General features: G+C 47.2%; 1 protein-coding gene across 1 annotated transcript in view; it reads left to right on the top strand.

Moving 5' to 3' along the window:
- Positions 1-14,056: 14,056 nt before the first annotated feature.
- The window catches only part of SLC16A14 (solute carrier family 16 member 14), a 30,099-nt gene continuing 23,996 nt past the window's right edge, over positions 14,057-20,159 (top strand). Inside the window, exon 1 of the mRNA XM_063085293.1 lies at positions 14,057-14,130. The gene's annotated coding sequence lies outside the window, so the exon portion shown is untranslated. The remainder of the gene's footprint in view (positions 14,131-20,159) is intronic.

Here is a 20,159-nt window from a genome sequence, read left to right as displayed (position 1 = left end):
GGTCTGTTTTCTGCTTCCACTTCAGCTGCCACCACCCTGCAGGCTCTGCCACACACTACAAAGCCTCTACTATGCAGCCTCCCACCCCCAAACCTCCTAGTCAGCCGTCGGACCCCAAGAAATGGGTCCCAGTGGCCTCTCTCACGGGTTACCTCCTTTGATGGTTTTACTCATCCACTGCGGTGCCTTCATAGCCCCACTCGGAAGCCCCAGACCTCCGGGCTGGAGAAGCCCCTGGCACATGCTCCGTGAGCAGCCTGCTGTCTGGCTGTGCCCGACCTGGGCTCTGCTTGGTCTTCTGAGAGGAGATGGCCAGGAAGAGAGCTTGTCTGGGCCTGGTTATCATGGTATTCCCTTCAGTCTTCCCTTTTCCTGCTTCTCCTCATGGCAAGAAATGGGAGACTAAGGCCTGCAAGCATCTGGGCTCTTGTAGGGTGAAGTGTGTTCATGTGGGGGCACATGGCCCTCTTGGCCTGGCATGTGGACCTCCTCGGGGGGCTTACCCCTAGAGACACTCCAAAAGTATGGATTTGTAGCAAATGTGTCAACTCAGTACATTTAAATGTCTAAACGTACAATATACAATTATAGCTATTTCCTGCAGCAATTTTAGGTATCCCAAGAGTGATATTCAAAATATTTCATACCTAGTAAGTCAAGGACATCCACCGATCAGGATGGACCCAGCCTTGGCAGGGAGCAAGGGGAGGGTAATGAGGGGCCAGGAAGCAGCTATGTACCTACTTACCAATCATGATAGAAATGTGTCAACATTTTAATGTCCACATTTTGTGGTCATACAGAGGATACCAGGCAGGCATAACTCTTGCTGTCCCCCAAATGGACTGGAAGACACTTTGGGACAGATCATATGGCACTGAGACTCTTCATGATTAAGATTCGTTTTCCAATGTGTGAAGAGCTACTTCAGAGGGGTCAAGAGTGCAACGTTGTTTTAAATCTCAGTACCTTGCTTGCAGCAGAGCTTCTGAACACAGGAACCACAGGCTTAGTGTTCACAGGCTGGCCAGCCCCAGGCAAAACAGGACAGGGACTACGCTTGTCTGCTGCTCCTTTATCCACTTTCCTCCCCTCACGCTCACTCTTTTCTGGCCCAGGTGAGCCCTGGGTGCTCGGTTCAGGCATGCGTTTCCTATCTGGATGCCTCCGTTGCACAGAGAAGCATTTCGTGCTCTTGGTACATTCCTCCATGGGAAAACATCGCTGGGTCTCATTCCTCTAGTTCCCTGCTCTTGGCTAAGAAACTAAGAATGGGTCTGTGCTTAGATGATTACAGTTCAAAGAGGGTCTCTCCCAATGGCATCGGGGTAGTAAGCATTGCTGTGAATGCCCCCAAAAGATAAGCAATCAAGAGCTCATGGAGGTGGCTTTTACGGGCGGAAAGCTTCGAAGCATGCTCTGCAGTGGGGGAAGGGGGTTAGCTCTATCCCTCATGTGTACAGTTGGCCCTGGTCCCCAGAAACACATTCTTACTCTGTGGGTTGAATCAGATAAACATGAGGGCACCTCGCTGGCCATGCTACCTTCCACTGCCCACAGTGCAGCTACCTGACCCCACCTGGGCACCCAGCTGGTGAGAGCTGAGTCAGGAGGCTGGGGCTGTGTGACTCAGCCAGACTAAGTGTCTGAACTTAAGGACTTGGACCTGAGAGGAAGGGAGCCCTACTGCATATGAAACGGGGGGTAGGGGGATGGCAGGGAAGAGGGCCCTGTCTCAAAATAGCCTCCTCCCACCCCACCGTCCATCAGATGCCCCAAATCCATCGAATCACAAGAGCTTCTCAAGATTCCAGAACCAACGAGAATAAACACAGCCCTAAGGGAAATATATCTTAACTCATTGTTCATCTCTCAATTTGTCTTTCCCAAACATTTTTGAGCATCAAGAATATGCAAGACATCTACAATTTGTATCATACAAGAGTGATCAGAAATACACCTGATAGCCTCCAGGTCACCTCTATCACATCAACTTGCTGTCTTTTTCACCCGTCACTGTTTGTTTGTCTCCTTTACCCTCTCCCCCAGCATGAATCTTACAAGTGCTTGTGCACCTGATCTGGTTCAGTGCTGTAAACCCACTACCTACAACAGTGTCTGGCACATAATGACATTCTGTGAATGTTTGTTGAATGAATGAGAAAAAAATAATGATGACAATGACACCGAGAGGAACACTATGAGTAGCTACTCTGTGCCAGGAATTGTTCTGAGGCAGGTGCTATTATTTTTCACATTAATTCAGAAAAACTGAGGCCAGACATGTTAAATAAAATGCCCAAGGTCACAGAGCTGGTGATTGGCAGGACCAGACTTCCAACCCAGCAGCCTGGCTCCAGAGCCCATGATCATAACCCCTTTACTGCACTACTCTACAAAGATGAGTAAGACCTGGTCCGTTAAAGAGAAGTCTCATGGGAAACTTGAAAAATGATGGTGAAGAGCTATACCACAAGCTAGAATGTTTCAGACGCCAAGAGAAAGCACAGGCCAAGTGATGGGTTAGTACAAGAGACAGCGAGAATACTCCTGCTCCATTGCAGAATAGGGCCAGGGTGTCCTTGAAGTATGGGAGGGACTGACAAAAACACAAGAGAGAAAGACATCCAGGAAAAGGGAATCGTATGACAAAAGGCCTTTAAACACCTGGTTAGGGAGACTGGAACTTCTGTTTTTCAAGTCCACTGCAGCCTGCAGGAACCAGGGGTGGTGTCTCTGAGATTTTTCAGTTTTTCCCTAGAAATGTGTACTCTACTAGAGGCAGCATGCTTTGGTGGTTGAGTGCAGGGACTCTGGAGCCAGACTGTCTTGATTAGAATCCCAGCTCAGCCACACACTAGCTGTGTGAACCTGGGCAATTTCCTGACCTCTCTGTGCCTCTGTTTCCTCACCTGCAAATGGGAAAATAATAGTATCTCCATCATGGAGGTGTTGTGAAGATTGAATAAAATAGCACATAAAGATTTGAGAACAGTGCCGGGCTCGCGGTAAGCACTGTAATTATTCTTACTAGTGAGCACACGCCAATTTGGGGCCCGTGGCACCACCTACCAGCTGCTACCTCTGTGTAACCTACCTCATTCATGATGGGATCAGTCCCTGCCCATTCCCTAAATAAGTGAGGACCATCCCTCCAATCCCACTGCTGTAACCAACTTTTTAAAACCCAGTTAACTCAGCAGGCATAGATTTAGACTTCCTTCCTAGAGCTGATTAGAAGCTCCGTGTTCATGGACAGGGAAGGGTGTGCCAAAGGGTGTATTAAACCAGTTAACATTGGGTGGGAAGTCAGCTTTCTCATCAAGTACCCCCAAAACATCATTATTTCTAAATCATTCTTCTTGCACCCATTCATTTTCTCTAGGGAAGGAGCTTGCAGTCTTCTTTTGGGGAAATATAAGCCGGACTGGTGGTGTCCTGGGAATGGCAAAGGTGAAAGGTACTGGGGGCGGGGGAGATTCCACCCTTTAGTGTGCAGACTGCACCCAACCCTTCATTCTCCAGATCCTCAGCTCTGCCTTCTGCCCTGCCTGACATCTGAGTCTGGACCCTCTCTGGTGCAATTTCTCCAGAAAATAAGCCCCCTGTGAGGGTGGGGGATGGGCAGTTACCCAGCTAATTGTTCTGATGCAATTAGTCTGGAGTGTGGCTTGGCTGCCTGCATTTTTCAAAAGCTCCCCAGGCGATTCTAACCTGCAGCCAGGGCCCGGAACCACTGCGTAAAACAGTGCTTGCCCCATGTGCATATGGTCTTGCTGAACAACTTATTTATCATTTTCTTCAAATTAAATCAGTTTGAACATAAACTTTATCTTGATGGGAAGTGTCCTATCATCAGTGTAAATGGAAAGTAAGTCTACCATGTGTCAGGAGCTACAAAATGTATGAAAGAGCAAAGCAACCCCCCTTGCTCCCTCGCCCTGCCTTGCTTCACATCCCAGAGCTTATCAGCACCTGAAATACTGCAATTGCATTGTCCCCTAGAATTTATGCTCCATGGCACCAGGGTCTCTCGTCAGCTTGTCCAGTGTTGTCTTCTCCTTCACCTGAAACTCAGCAGGCCACGGTAAACTCTCAATAACTATTATGAAATAAATGAATAAACAAAGGAAACCACAAATAAATAAATGAAAACAAAACTCAAGTTACTAAATTCCAACTAGATAAGGCTTCTTGTTGATAACTCTAAGCATAAAGACTGCTCTCTCCCTTAATAAATGAAGAGGCGCTAAGGACGTTGCAACTCCAAACTGAGGCTTTCTCCTTAACTATTCAACAGATTGAAAAAGAATTGGACACGCACCTATTTATCACTGATTTGTCAGCACCTTGACATGGTGTCTGGCACCTTGTAGGAGCTCAGGAATATTTCTGAACGCATGAAGTAGACTCAGTTAGTCACTTCAGGCTGTGTAAGTCTGAAACCACCAGTGCCCCTATCCCACCTTCTGGCAGATGGTGCCTCAGATCATTCTGACAGACACCCAAGAAGTACACACTCCGATGTTTGCAGGCAGCACAACCTCTGTGAAGAATGTCCTCCTTCCTCTGAGGTATGTACCATCTGAGGAGGGCCACCTGTATTTTCCTTCTTCCCATCAACAGGCCTCTCTCCATGGAGGCTTAAAACCCCATGAAGCATATTTGATTATGATTTTTTTTTGAACCCCAAGTATCCTGAAGTCCCCACTGTGGTTCAAGTGGGTGGGGGCCCAAGCTAGTTATACATCCCTATGAAATGCTGGACTCTCTGAAAATGAAGAGAGGTTACCAAGTTTTACGTAGCAGTAGCCAAGTAACCACGGTAAGCACAATCATTCAGTCCAGAGGTAAAAGACACTGAGGGCTGGATTCAGGATTCAGCCATCTGTGCACGACAAGGGTTTTGAAAGACAGCTCTCTACCATTTGTTTGGCCATCTTGGTCCCTGGGGAGCTATTCACACAATGAATTGGAAATGAGCACATGGCTTAGGTAGGCATTTTTATTTACTGCCCCCCTCCCCATATTCCACCTGATTATCTCATCCCACATGGGAGAGAGGACCATAGTAAACTATTTAAAAGACAACTCTGGGGGGCATGCTTCTATGCAAACATCCCTCTCCTCTAGGCTGAGTAGCCCTGTCTGTGCTCAGAGGAGTCAACCCCACACGATCATGCTTCAGGGGTCACAGGTATGCTCACCCTCCACGGTCTGAATGCACCAAACTGAGGCATGTCAAAGAGGAATGAAGACAGGTAGAGAGGGCAGGAGGAACCAAGAGGAACAGAGAAGTGTTAAGTCTGAGCAAAGGAAACTCCTTGTAGCTTTCCTATATTTTCTGGGACTACATAAGATCCGAAACAAAATGCTGGGAAACAAGAAAAGAAAGAGCAGTTAGATTAGCCACAGTTTCCTGCAACATTGTTAATGAAGGTCACATAGCACTGTTTGATACTAAACAGAATTCAGCACTGCAAACAGCCAGAAAATAACACCTAACACTCATGCAGTGTTATGTGCCAGGCACTATTTCTAAGAACTTCCCATGCTTTTAAAATTGTTCTTTACTCCTACCTATCTCAGAAAGCATTTCCTAAAAACAGGGGCATTCTCTTACATAAACGCAGTATAAAAAGTTAACAAAGTTGCAGTGCTATTACCTACTCTCCAGACCTTAATCAGATTTAGCTAGTTGTCTCACTACAATTGTGTATTAGTCTGTTTTTGTGTTGCTATAACAGAAAACCTGAGACTGGGCAATTTATAAAGAACAGAGATTTATTTGGCTCACGATTCTGGGACAGCTGCATCTGGCACAAGCCTCAGGCTGCTTCTACTCACAGTGGAAAGCAGCAGGTAGCAGTGGGTCCAAGATCACATGGCAAGAGGGAACAAGAGAGAGAGAGAGAGAGGTGCCAGGGTCATTAAACAACCAGCTCTCGTGGGAACTAATAAAGCTGAGAACTCACCCCCCCCCACCCCCCAGGGTATTAATCAATTCATGAGGGATCCACCCCCGATGACCCAAACAGCTCTCAACACTGGCACACTGGGGATCAGATTTTGACATGGGCTTTGGGGGAACAACACACCTAAACTCTTTCTGCCCCTGGTCCCCCAAAATTCATGTTCCTCTCGCAAAATACAATCATTCCATCCCAAGAGTCCCAAAAGTCAGCTTGTTCCAGCACCAACTTAAAAGTCCAAAGTCCAAAGTCTCTCCTTCCAGCTGTGAACCTGTAAAAATCAAAATGAATTTATCTACTTCCAACACATAATGGTGGAACAGACATTGGGTACACATTCCCATTCCAAAAGGGAGGAAAAGGCCAGAAGAAAGGAGGAACAGGCCCCAAACAAGTCCAAAACCCAGCAGGGCAGACATTAAATCTTAAAGCTCCAAAATAATCTCCTTTGACTACAAGTCCTGCTTCCTGGACACAATGGAGGATTTGAGTCCCCAAAGCCTCAGGCAGCCCCACCCCCATATCTCTACCTCGGGCAGCGCACTGGGCTGCACTGGTGTCTGCGGCTTTTCCAGGTAGATGTTGCATGTTGCCAGTGGCCCTACAGTTCTGGGGTCCTGGTGGTGGCTCTACTAGACATTGCCTTGGTGGGGGCTCTGACCCCACATTTCTGCTCCACATTGCTCTAGTAGATGCCCCCTGTTCTGGCTCTGCCCCTATGGCAGGTCTCTGCCTGGGCGCCCAGGCTTTTCCATACATCCTCTGAAATCTGGGTGGAGGCTGTCAGGCTTCCAGTGCTCTTATGTTCTGTTGGCTTGCCAATTTAACAACACATAAACACCACCAAGGTTTCCAGCTTGCAACCTCCAGAGTTGTAGCACAAACCACACTTGGTGCCACTGCTGCAGCCAAAGTGGCTGGGATGTAGGGAGCAGCATCCCAAGACAGTGCAGGGCAGTAGGACCCTGAGTCTGTTCTCCAGAAGGTCCTCCTAGTCCTCTGGGTCTGTGTTGAGAGAGGTGCCCTTGGAGACTTCTGGAATGCCTTCAGGGCCTTTCTCTCATTGTCTTGGCTATTAGCACCTGGCTGCCTCATAGCCACACTAATGTCTTTAACAAGTAGTCCCTCTACTGCACCTCTGAATTTTCTCCTGAAAATGTTCTCTCATTCTCTACCACATGGCCAGGCTGCAAATTTTCCAAATCTTTACACTCTGCTTCCCTTTTAATTATATATTCTGGCTTTACATCATGCTTTTGCTGCCAAAACTGAGCACAGGCTGTTGAAAGTAGCCATGCAGTTGTCTGAATGCTTTGCTGCTTAGAAATTTCTTCCACCAAATACTCTGGTTCGTAACTCTTAATTCCCACTCTCCAACAAAATCTTAGCACATGGACATAATGCAGCCAAGTTTCTTCCTATGGTGTGTAGCAAGGGTGATCTTTTGTCCAATTCCCAATAAGTTCCTCATTTCTCTCTGAGACCTCATCATCAGCATGGTCTTTACTGTCCATATTTCTATTAGCATTCTGGTTACAACCATTTAACCACCCTCTAAGATGTTCCAAACTTTCCCTTACCTTTTTGTCTTCTGGCCCTCCAAACTATCCCAACCTTTGCCCATTATCCACTTCCAAAGCCACTTCCATATTTTCAAATATTTATTATAAGCAACACCCCACTTCTGGTATCAATTTTCTATATTAGTCCTTTTTTGTGTTGCTGATAATTTATAAAGAAAAGAGGCTTATTTGGCTCATGATTCTGGGACAGCTACATCTGGTGCAGGCCTCAGGCTGCTTCTACTCATGGCAGGTGTGAGAGCACATGGGGAGAGGAAGTAAGAGAGAGAGAGGGAGGTGCCAGGGTCCTTAAACAACCAGCTCTCACGGTAACTAATAAAGCTGAAAACTCACTCACTTGCCATACTCAGGGTATTAAGCTATTCATGAGGGATCCACCCCCTATGACTGAAACAGCTCTCAACACTGCCACATTGGGGATGAGATTTCTATATGAGGTTTGGGAAGAACAACACACCCAAACTCTATCAAATTGGTAAAAGGAATCCAGGATCACATGTTGTACTTAGTTGTCATGACTCTCTTGTCTCCTTTAATCTGGACCGCTCCTGAATCTTTGTCCTTCATGACACTGACCTTCTTGAAGAGTACAGGCCTGTTATTTTGTAGAATGTCCCCTACTTCAGGTTTGTCTGGTGTTTCATCATGATTAGATTTAGGTTATAATTTTTGTTAAGAATATCACAGAAGGGATGCCACATCTTACACAGTGTTTCTTAGCTGGAGACACATCAATTGTCTTCACATACTTTAAATCACTTAAACTAATACCAAAAGGCAGGTATTAATTATTATTATTATTATTATTATTATTCCCTGCTATGGTCTGAATGTTTATGTCCTCCTAAAACTCATACATTAAAACTTAATCAGCAATGTGATGGTGTTGGGAGGCAGAGCCTTTGGGAGATGATTAGGTCACAAGAGCAGAACTCTCATTAATGAGACTAATACCTTACAAAAAAGACTCCAGGGAGCTACTAGGTGAGGGCACAGTGAGAAGGCACTATCAGTGAACCAGGAAACAGGCTCTCACCAGACACCAAATCTGCCGGCATCTTGATCTTGGACTTCTCAGCCTCCAGAACTGTAAGAAATAAATTTCTGTTGCTTATAAGCTACCCAGTCTATGGGTTTTGTTATAGCAGTTCAAACATACTAAGACATTCCCAATGTACAGAAGATGACACTGAGATATAGAGATGCTAAGTAACCTAATTTAAGAGGTGAAATAAGTGGTGAAAGTTGGGATTTTAATCCAGGTGATAAGGCTCCAGGTTTTATGCTCTTAACCATTAATTTATGCTTCATATCAAAGGGGTTTTGGTGTAAGGCAATTTTGTTTATGTGGTGGAATGGGTTTGGATGACACTGTTATCACTACTTTAGAAACACCTCCTGTAAAGTAAGGCAAATCATAACTAAAGCCAAAATATTTCATTATTTCATTTATACTAAATTTCCATTTATATTGTCAGGGCTAGGGCTCAGACCCTCCAAACCCATTGTACAGACTAGGTCCCCAGACCCCTCACACACAGGTCCATGCTAGGTAATTGGGAAAGATTCCAGGAGCTGTTGGCAGATAACATGAGCTCAGTCGTCAGCTTCCTCAGTGGCAGCAGCTTACAGGTCCGGTAGCTTACAGGTCTGGCAGTGGCAGCGGCCTTGCAGAGGGTCCCAGGGGCCCTGGCAGCAACAGCCTCCAGCAGCAGTAGTGGCCTCCCCATATCCCCCCCCATGGGGGGAGCATCCCAGGGATGGGAGGCGCCGTGGATCAGAGCCACCCATACTTAAGTCCATAACCCAGGAACCTGGGTGCACATGTGTGATTGCACTAGACGATAACCAAGGAACACCTGAGCACATATGCCTCTTTACATCAAATGCGCGGCAAGATTCTGAACATCGGAGGGGCCCTGAAAATTTTTCCTATATTTTCCCAATACCTCCCCTGATAATACATCAAACATGATGCTGTACATGCACTATCTTATCTAACCTCACGATAACCCTTCGATGTAGGTGTTGTTATCATTCTCACTCTAGGGCTGATGCACAGGCCATGCAGATACAGGGGGGAGGATCTGGGCCTCTGGCTCAGATCTGGCGGATTTCATAACCTAAACACCTAAACTTTGTGTACTCTTGGCTTCCACCACACATGTTCTGCTGCTTCACAATGAGGAAGAGGATGGCTCCTTGGTTTTAATAATCACTGATTACACAGTCCTGAGAATTCCCTAATGCTGGTATTTGACCTTCACAATACCGTGAAATCATTTGCTCCTCTTTTGCAGAGGAGCCAGAGTAGGCCCAAGTGGGGAACTAGCCTGGTGAGCTAGGGCTACAGAAAAAGCCTGGGGCTGGAAGTTCCACTGGTATCCAGAGACAAGGCTTCCCATTTATTTACCTCTTTAATTTCTGTCAACATTTTGTAATTTCCAGAGTACAAGTTTGGCACTTCCTTTGTTAAGTGTATTATCAATTTTTAGATTATTTTTGATGCTATTGCAAATGAAATTGTGAGTGTATAGAAATACCGTTGATATTTGGACATTGATCTTGTATGCTGAACCTTTGCTAAACTCATTTATTATTTCTATTCCTGTTAGTGGTTTCCTTATTGCTATGTGTTACATGTGTCTCCCAAAAGTTCATGTACTGGAAACTTGACCCCCATTGAAACAGTGTTAAGAGGATGAGCAATCCAATTACGGAATTTGAAAGGTGGGGCATCCCAGTTGGCCCCTTTGCTCTGGGCCTGCTCTCAACCTACCTGTGCCAATGAGAGACCAGCAGGTAGGAAGAGCAATGGTATTTGTGAAGACAAACCCATTTATCAGAAAATCTTCTATGGGCATTCTAGGTGCAAAGTTCCCACGGCCCAGGCTTGTCAGAGAGCAGATAAAAGTTTGCCTAGAGATGTTGAATAGGATAAGGATTTCATTATGAAAGAGGCAGCGAAAGTTTTTTAGTTATTTGACTGAGAATAACTTTGAGGCTTCCACAGACCTATGCTAAAACTCATTAAGTTGCATATTTAAATGTTAGTTCATACTACGTCAGTCATACCTCAATAAATCTGTAAAGTTTCAGAGAGGGGGAAAAAAAACAGATGTAAAAATCTTTTTTTAAAAATTAAATTAAATTAAATTTTTTTATTGGTTATGAATATCCATTAGATACAAAGCTGATTGTCCCCCCTCATGCCCTATATGTGAAGACCAGATCCATGCTGTCAGCATGCCCATTACCACAACTGTGTTTGTACCCCATCTCCCCCATCCAATTATCCCCAACCTCCCGCCCCCTTCCCCCCACTCCACTTTGTATCGCTAGATATGTTCTCTCCCTCTGCAAGTCCAACACACCACTGTGGTCTTTCTTTCCTTCCTTCTTTCTCTCTTAGCTCCTATTCATGAGTGAGGACATGCGGTATTTATCCCTCTGTGCTTTGCTTATTTCACTCAACGTAAGTTTCTCCAAGCTCATCCATGTTGTTGCAAATGGGAGTATTTCATTCTCTTTTATGGTAGAGTAGTATTCCATGCTGTATATATACCACAGTTTCCTTATCCAATCATCCATTAATAGACATTTAGGTTGGTTCCATGTCTTGGCTATTGTAAACAGAGATGCAATGAACATGGGCGTGCAGGTTTCCCTTCGACATAATAATTTCCATTCCTCTGGGTATATACCCAGAAGTGGGATTGCTGGATCGTATGGAAGATCTATCTGTAGTTGTTTGAGAAAGCTCCATACTGTTTTTCATAGTGGTTGTACTAATAATCTTAAAGACCACTTTTTAATAATCTTAAAGACCACTTTTCTTTCTTTCTTTTTTTTTTTGGTGGCTGGTGGGTATGGAGATCCAAACCCCTGACCCTAGTGTTATAGCACTGTGCTCTAACCAACTGAGCTAAAGGCCAGCCCCAGACCACTTTTGAAACAAGAATCATCTGTACTTGAGGCAGTGCCAGGATCCAATATCTTCACTTGCTGTCAAAAGACTGGCTGAAATAAGTGATACCTGATGTCAACGTAAATAACAGAGAGAGAGAGGCTCTCAAAAGAGAAAATGATATTTATTTGAGAATAGGGCATTGCAATGGGAATACACATGTCAAAATAAATTATGTTTGTATTCAGGGAGGTAAAGGAAAACAAAAGTTTTTAAAGGAAAAATTAAGAGGATTATAAGACTGTTTTGAGATAATTATCCTTGGCTACAAGGATCAATAAAAAGGGTGATGACAGTCCAAGGTTGGACAGGTAGCTGCTGCACAGATGTCCTTGAAAAAGTATTTTTTGTGTGTGTAAGGTTGTGATGGCCTTTGTGCAAGTTTATGGTTTTTGCAGGGTCCTTTGTGATAGTTCTTGTTTGAGAACCCTCCCTTCATGGGCCTCCCCAGCTTTATTTGACAGGGTTTTCAACACATGTGATTCCATTTTGATTCTGACAACTTTCACTCGGAGAAGGACAGCCCCAGGGAATACTAATCACACATTTGCTCCTGTTTTCATCAGCAAAAGTAAAACATTTAGACCACCTAAGCCTAGCACCTCGTCAAAATGCCCTCACGTAGCCACATTTTCTCATCATGTTCTTGATTATTTCTTAATCAAGAATTGATATAAGAAATGGCAAAGTGAAATACATGTTAAATTTTTGCCAAAAAAAAAAAAAAAGAAAGAAAGAAAGAAAAGGAAAGAAGGTGGAAGGAAATACGTGGTAGGCAGAATAATGGTCCCCCAAAGATGTCCACGTCCTAATCCCTAGAACCTGTAAACATGTTACCTTACAGGGCAAAGGGGAATTAAAGTTGCTAACCAGCTGATCTTAAAATGGGAGATAATCTGGATTATCCAGTTAGGCTCAATGTAGTCCCAAGGGCCCTTAAAAGTGAAAGAGGGAGGCAGAGTAGAGGAGACAGAAGGCGATGTGACTAGGGAAGAAAGGCACAGACTGATGCAACATTGCTGGCTTTGAAGACGAAGGAAGTGGCCACCTGCCAAGGAATGTGGGCAGACCCAGAAGCTGGTGGCTCTCCCCTAGAGCGGTCAGAAGGAACATAACCCTCAAGGTGCCAACACCATGATTTTAGCCTAGTCAGAACCATTTCATACTTCGACCTCTAGAACAGTAAAATAATGAATTTGTGTTGTTTTCAGCCACAATGTTTGTGGTAATTTATTACAACAGCAATAGAAAACTACTACAAAATCTTTCCCATGAGGTAAAATAGCACTGGCTTCATTTATTCACACAGTCACTTAATAAAAGTTGAAAACTCTCTAAGGGCAAAGCATCGTGTTGAGGGCCCTGCTGGGAACAAAGCAGGAACACATTGAGATGGAATCTGTGCCTGCTGCCCATGAGTGTAGGTGCATCAGTCCACTTCTGTTACTTACAACAAAACACATGGAACTAGGTAATTTGTAAGAAAACGAAATTTATTGCTTACAGTTGCAGAGTCTGGGAAGTCCAAAATCCAGGGAACAGTTACGGTGAGGGCCTTCTTTAGTGGTGGCTTTTCAGCAACTCAGGGGTCTCACATGGTAGAAAATTGTGGAGCACAGAGAGAGAGAGAGAGGAACACTCACATGCTCTCCGTTAAAAGCCCTTAGAACCACACCCCTGACCACCATTATTAATCCATTCACTAAGGCGTGGTCCTATAGTCGAATCACCTCTTCAAGGCCCCACCTTTCAAATACCCTAAAAGGATTTCCCACCCTCTTAACACTGTCAGAGAGGGGGCCAAGTTTCCAATACCTGTAACATTGGGGGACACAATTTAAGCTTCAGTGAGTTTGGGGGTGGGGTGGGGAACATTCAATACACAGCCGTAGGTAACAGTCAGTGCAGAAAGAGCAGGAGAGGTGGTGCCCAGCATGCAACAGAGGAGGAGGGATTTTCAGTCCTCTTTGGCCAAGAATAATGGAGGTCCTGCTGTCCTCTTCCCTCTACGAACCCGGGGGAGGGTCTGTTTCATCACTTCTCTCCTATCTCAGAGAAATGAGATACTTCTGTTGTCACCTGCATCCCGGATTAGGTCTCAGGCCCCTTCCTCTAGTTATGAATGTGCACAGCATTCGCGAACTTCAGCCAGCCAAAGCGATAAACTTCAACCGGCCACAAGAGTGTGCTTGTGAGGTGACTACAGTTGTTTTTTTTTTTTTTTCCTGCCAAACCAGAATTAGCCGGTCTAGGAATGAGCGAGCGTGGAGATTTGAAATGCACCGATTGGAAGAAAGCCCGGGCTAGGTTCGGGCATCTCCAAACGCACCCTTTTTAAAGCCGCCCGGACTGAGGCGTGGAGCTTTAAGCTCCGCAAAAGGCTCCCCTGGCCTGGCCGCGAGCGGCCGACGAGCCCGGGAGCCCCGCGCCGAGCGCACGGAGCCGGGCGGAGAGCCGAGCCTGCCGCAGGCTCCAGCATCTCCAGGATGACAAGCGACATTGCAACAAACCTCTACGCCCAGCCGCCCCGGGGGCTCGGAGCCGAGCAGCAAGTTCGGGGATCGGGGCCGGGAGCCGAGTGAGGCCGCAGCCCCGCGGACTGCGGGCGGTAAGTACTCCGAGGCCGCGCGGCGCCGCGGGCCCGGGGGCTGGGGGGCGCTGGCGGCATTGCGGAGTCCGGGAATACGAGCGGCCGCTGCCCCCCAGGGACCCTCGCGAAGGGATGGCGCGAGGCAGGCTGCCCGGGCGGTGGAGGCCAGGGCTGCGCGGGGACGCGGGGGGCTCCCAGGTGCGGGAGGGCGGGACACCCCGCCGTCCAGGGCCGCCCGCCAGCCGGAGCGTGGGGACGCGCGCCTCGCTGCCCACGGCGGCCGGGCCCCGCGCGCGTCGTCCAGGCCACCCCGCGGGCTGCAGGGGCCAGCTCTGCCCCCGCGCCCGGCCTCGCTCCCCGGCTGCTCTCGAGGCCCCGGCTTGGGACTTGGACTGGGTAGTGATGGGTGGAGTGGGGGAGACCCGGGGCAGTGGCTGCGGACATTTGGGGCGCGCGTGGCTCTCCGCGCTGGCTGCGGGGACTGTGAACGGCCCGGCTTCTCCCGCGGACCTGCGGGGTTCCGAGCGCGACGAGGGACGCGGGGTGCCCGGGGTGGGGATGCGGGCTCGGGGGGACCGGGGACGGGCGCTCGGAGGGCGGGGCGCCGAGGCCGGGTACCGCGGGGCACGCGCGGGGCGCACAGATGCTGGCCGCCCGGTAGCAGTTCTGGTCGAGGCTCCGCCAGGGAGAAAGAAAAGACCAGAATGGGGCGAGGGCCCGGGGACGGCCATTTCGGGGCTAAATGCTGCCAAGGCCATGACGACATGGTAGGAGCTCAACTCTGCTTACCAATTAAGCCGTGTTCTTTCTGCGGAAAAGTTGATTCAGGCTCATTAAGAAGGGTGACTGTGCATCATTACTGAGGATTAGAAAGACTCCTTTTCGCCTTGACTGGCGCGCGCGCGTGCGTGTATGAGACACACAGTGTGTGCATGTGTGTGTGACACACACACAGTGTGTGCATGTGTGTGTGAGACACACAGTGTGTGCATGTGTGTGTGAGACACACACAGTGTGTGCGTGTGTGTGTGAGACACACAGTGTGTGCGTGTGTGTGAGACACACACAGTGTGTGCATGTGTGTGTGAGACACACAGTGTGTGCATGTGTGTGTGAGACACACAGTGTGTGCATGTGTGTGTGAGACACACAGTGTGTGCATGTGTGTGTGAGACAGTGTGTGCATGTGTGTGAGACACACAGTGTGTGCATGTGTGAGACACAGTGTGTGCATGTGTGTGACTGTGTGTGCGTGTGTGTGAGACAGTGTGTGCATGTGTGTGACACAGTGTGTATGTGTGAGACACAGAGTGTGTGCATGTGTGTGTGACAGTGTGTGCGTGTGTGTGACAGTGTGTGCATGTGTATGAGACACAGTGTGTGTGCATGTGTGAGAGTGTGTGCATGTGCGTGTGAGACACAGTGTGCAAGTGTGAGACACAGTGTGTGTGCGTGTGTGTCTGCGTGTGAGAGTGTGTGTGCATGTGTGTGAGACAGTGCGCATGTGTGAGACTGTGCGTGTGTGAGACACTGTGTGTGTGCGTGTGTGAGACGCAGTGTGTGCACGTGTGTGTGAGACGCACACAGTGTGTGCATGTGTGTGTGAGACGCACACAGTGTGTGCATGTGTGTGACACAGTGTGTGCGTGTGTGTGAGACATACACACTGTGTGCATGTGTGTGTGAGACACACAGTGTGTGCATGTGTGTGTGAGACACACAGTGTGTGCATGTGTGTGTGAGACACACAGTGTGTGCATGTGTGTGACTGTGTGTGCGTGTGTGTGAGACAGTGTGTGCATGTGTGTGAGACACAGTGTGTATGTGTGAGACACAGAGTGTGTGCATGTGTGTGACAGTGTGTGCGTGTGTGTGAGACAGTGTGTGCATGTGTATGAGACACAGTGTGTGTGCATGTGTGAGAGTGTGTGCATGTGCGTGTGAGACACAGTGTGCAAGTGTGAGACAGTGTGTGTGCGTGTGTCTGCGTGTGAGAGTGTGTGTGCATGTGTGTGAGAGACAGTGCGCGTGTGTGAGACTGTGCGTGTGTGAGACACTGTGTGTGTGTGTGTGTGTGAGAGACGCAGTGTGTGCACGTGTGTGAGAGTGTGTGCATGTGTGAGACACAGTGTGTGCGCGTGTGTGAGAGAGATGGTGTGTGTGTGTGTGTGTGTGTGTGTGTGTGTGTGTGTGTCGGGGTGGGGGGTAAAATAAGCTTAGAACGATGCGGGCCTGGGTTCAGATTTGCGCTCCACCACCCGCTGGTTTGACCTCTCTGAGCCTTGCTTCCCCGATTCGACAAATGGCTCCGTTTCCTCATCTGTGACATGGGGACGTGAATACCGATTGGCCAGGGTGGTTGTGGAGAAGCCACGCGGCACAGCCCCTGACCCATAGGAGGCATTTACGTGCTGGGTTCCTCCGGGTCGGCTGTGAGCCCGGCCCCCCGGCTTCTGAGCCTTCGCTGCTCCGGCCTGGTGGCCTCCGGCGCGCTCGCGAAAGAAGTCCCCAGTCTTCCTGCACACGGCGGGTCTAGAGGGCAGAAGTTCCCACGGAGCCAGACTGGAAGGTGACCGCCCGCACACCTGCATCTGATGAAGAACCTGCTGCCTGCGTGCCCTTTCCGCTGGGACGAGCTCGTGATTTAGTTTTCCCTTGGCCTCCCCTCTGCCCCTCCCTGATAACGAGCCCACCGCATGCAACGCAATGACAATAGCCAAATTAAAACTGAGTGACTTGCTTGTAAACTTCCTCCCGTAACAGAGCTGTAGAAAATGATTTTGTTTTAATCTCTGATAGGCTCCAGAAAGATCTGTTGTTTTTCTTTCTGCCTATCACCCCGTCCATACATAGCTGAGCCTCATTTCATGCCTACGTGTGTCACTCGACTCCCTCACCCCTCCCGTGTGTGATTTCCTTTTCACGGTTTAAGAACTCACATTTGGGGACCACGGAAGGGTGACTGTTGGTTCCGTCATCTCCGCGTTTCCTTCCTTCACCTTCTTCAGGGTGAGGCTCCAGTGTCGCGTGCTGACCTTCCAGCAGCAGGCGTGCGGAGGTTACATTTCACGTATGGATTCTTAGGGGAAGCCTCACACGCACTTCCTCCATGTGCCCCAGTGTGCCACACGCATGTTGTCATTTTACATGTGTGTCAGGATGTGGAAAATGTCAAGGAGCTTGGAAACCATACAGTGGAGAAACCTGTGGAACCTGGGGGTCCAGATACCCTGTTTTAGGTCTCCGCACTCCCTCCAGGTATACAGTAGGATTATAATACTAAAATGATGATTTTTGTATCGTATAGTTGCATCAATGCTAAAATGCTAAAAGCATACTTGGGCGTGGGGGGATAAACATTTTTATGTTGTCTTTATTTATTTTAGTTAACCTAGTTGGGAAATAAGTTAACTGTGATTAATCAAAACAGTGATTACTTTAAGATGTAAGTGTGAAATGTAAGTGACCATAGCCCAGCAGATGTGTAGGGACCCCCTGAGGATCTGAGAGAACGTCCTTTTGCCCCACCCCCACCAGCGCTCTGCGTTTCTACGTGCACGGTTGTGCCTTATGAATAAAACGTGTCCATTAAGTGCTATTCAATGACATTTATTTATGAACAAATAAACTGGAAATGTCGAGAGCAGTCGATGGCAACTGCATGTCCTCACCCATAAAATAAATAATTCAGTAAGAATATGAAGTTCTTCGCATTGCTTTAGAAAAGTGCTTCATATTTCAACCCATGGATTGAAACACCATAACTTTTTTATTATTTTTATTTCAAAGCCTTTCTTAGTTGTAAGTGGACTTTAGGAAAATGCCAAGTTGTGTTGTTTTATCTTGTTAAACACAGCTGGCATGTCCCACAGATTGCAAGATGAGGTTATGACTCACATAGACCATTCACACCCCAGCTCAAGCTGCCCGGTTCTCTTCTTTAAGGCTCCTTGGGTTCTGCATAGGACTAGCAGGGACAGAGGGAAGACCACCCCCAGCCCTCTGAATGTGCTGATCCTTGGGCCCACGTTCTGATGGTGGCACTCTTCCCTAGGCTGCAGCTTTGGAGATCAAGGGCCACTGTATCCCTCTCTAGCCCCAGGCAGGCTCAGCCATTGGGAGCAGAGAGTGGGTGGCAGACACACACAGGAGCCTGGAGCCCAAGACAGACTAGAACACTTCCCAAGAGAGGGGGCTCTTGAATTGTCCGTCTGGTTTTCTTCTCTTTTACAATTTAGCCAGTAATTCACCTGGAGGCAAGAGGATGATCCAGATAATATTTAAAAGACAGAGAGACCTATATTTTCTCATAATAAACTTAATATGTCTACTTAGAAATTTTTTACTGCTAAGTAAAACAGAGGGAGAAATTACTTATAAGATCATCATCCAAAGAATAGTCTCCATCAATATTTTTCTGTGTTTCACTCCAGTCTTTTTTCCTATGGATATGTGATTTGAACAAACGACAAAGGGATTATGGCTTATGTCCCATTTTGTAAACACATGTATAGTTCACAGTTTAGCGTGACCTTCATTCCAGGTCTTCAAAGAGCCTTGGACAACTTTATTTTTGATGGCAGACTTGCCTTGTAATAGCTGTGCCATGATTGATTGATTGATTGAACAAATATTTTGATGTTGGATATTGGTGTTTTCAGGGGGTTGTTTTGGTTTTGGGTTTTTTTCCCCACTATTTCAGGGTTTCACTGTGATAATTTAGTGGAATCTTGAAGGCCAGGAGGTTAGAAAGAGAGGAGTGTGTTCCTGAGAGAGGGAAGGAGAGGAGAAGTCATGCACAATCCCTGAAGAGACTGTGCCAAGTTTAGGGAGCTGCAGGTGCTTCTGCAGGGCTGGAGGGCAAAGTGCACAGGTGGTGGGGGTTGGGGGGGCACCAGGCAGGGACAGCCAGTAATGTGAGGGGGGAGCCTGGCAGCAGCCAGAGCACAGGAGCAACCCGGGCACCCTAGGTTGGGGAGTTTGGACTTGATCCTAATTTTGACTGAGGGGGTGGGGAGATTACAGAGTAAGCAAAGCATCTTATTGCTCCCAGCATCTGGATAAGAGGAGGTAGAGGGAGGCACAGGTGGAAAAGGACCCAGGCAGGGAGCAGCAATGCACACTGGCAGTGTAGTGGCTGAGAACTGGACAGCTGGGGAGGAGACAGATAATTTAAACGATAATGGTAATAACGAGAACAAGGTGTCAGAGAAAGAAAGAAGTCAAGACGAGAGCCCCAAGACGGATTCATTCAATTGCTCTCGCTGGCATCCATGGTTCCCTGCACCCATTTCTTCCCAACAAACCCTTAGCCAGAACCAACGCTGTAGTCCAGGGATCAGCAAACTTTTCCTGTAAAGAGTCAGAGAGTAAGTATGTTAGGTTTTGTGGGCCGCATAGCCTTTTAAAAGGTAAAGACAAATCTTAGCTCTGGCAGGTACAGAAACAGGTTGCTGGCGCTGCGAAGTTTGCTTGTCTGTTTCTCTCTTCTGCATCAGAACGCTGCTGAGAAAAGCCCGACAAGTGGAGACATTTCTAGTGTGTTTGACACCCAGAAAGGATCATTTTTAACACTCCCCTCCTCCACTGAACCAAAATTATTTTTAGTAATCATCATATAATAGTCACTAATAATCATTGTTTTCTTATTTGTTCTTCTGTTTTAAAATAACTAATTAAAACAAGAATGGATTACATAGGATATTATAGGTATAGTATATATATATATATACTATAAAGGATATATAGGATTATAAAGGATATTATATAAATTGAGTAAAACATTTCATGTGTTAACTAAAAAGGTCACTTTCCAAACCAAAGATTTTCAGCTCACAGTCTTACACTCTGATTCACTATTTTAAATTTTAAGCAAAACTAAAATCTCCAGGTGGGCCCACAGAGTGACAGAAGTGAAATAGCTCGGGTCCTGGTTCTTTGTCTCAGTGAGCATTGTGCTGACATAGTTCGTCTTGAATGTCCTGCAGGAGTGTGTAGTGTCTCAGGGGTCTGCAGACACAGATTGTGCTGAAGGGAGCTCTAGCAAT

Source organism: Cynocephalus volans, chromosome 1 (assembly GCF_027409185.1).
Source record: "Cynocephalus volans isolate mCynVol1 chromosome 1, mCynVol1.pri, whole genome shotgun sequence".
Lineage (NCBI taxonomy): Eukaryota > Metazoa > Chordata > Mammalia > Dermoptera > Cynocephalidae > Cynocephalus > Cynocephalus volans.
This window is presented reverse-complemented; position numbering and strand designations above follow the sequence as displayed.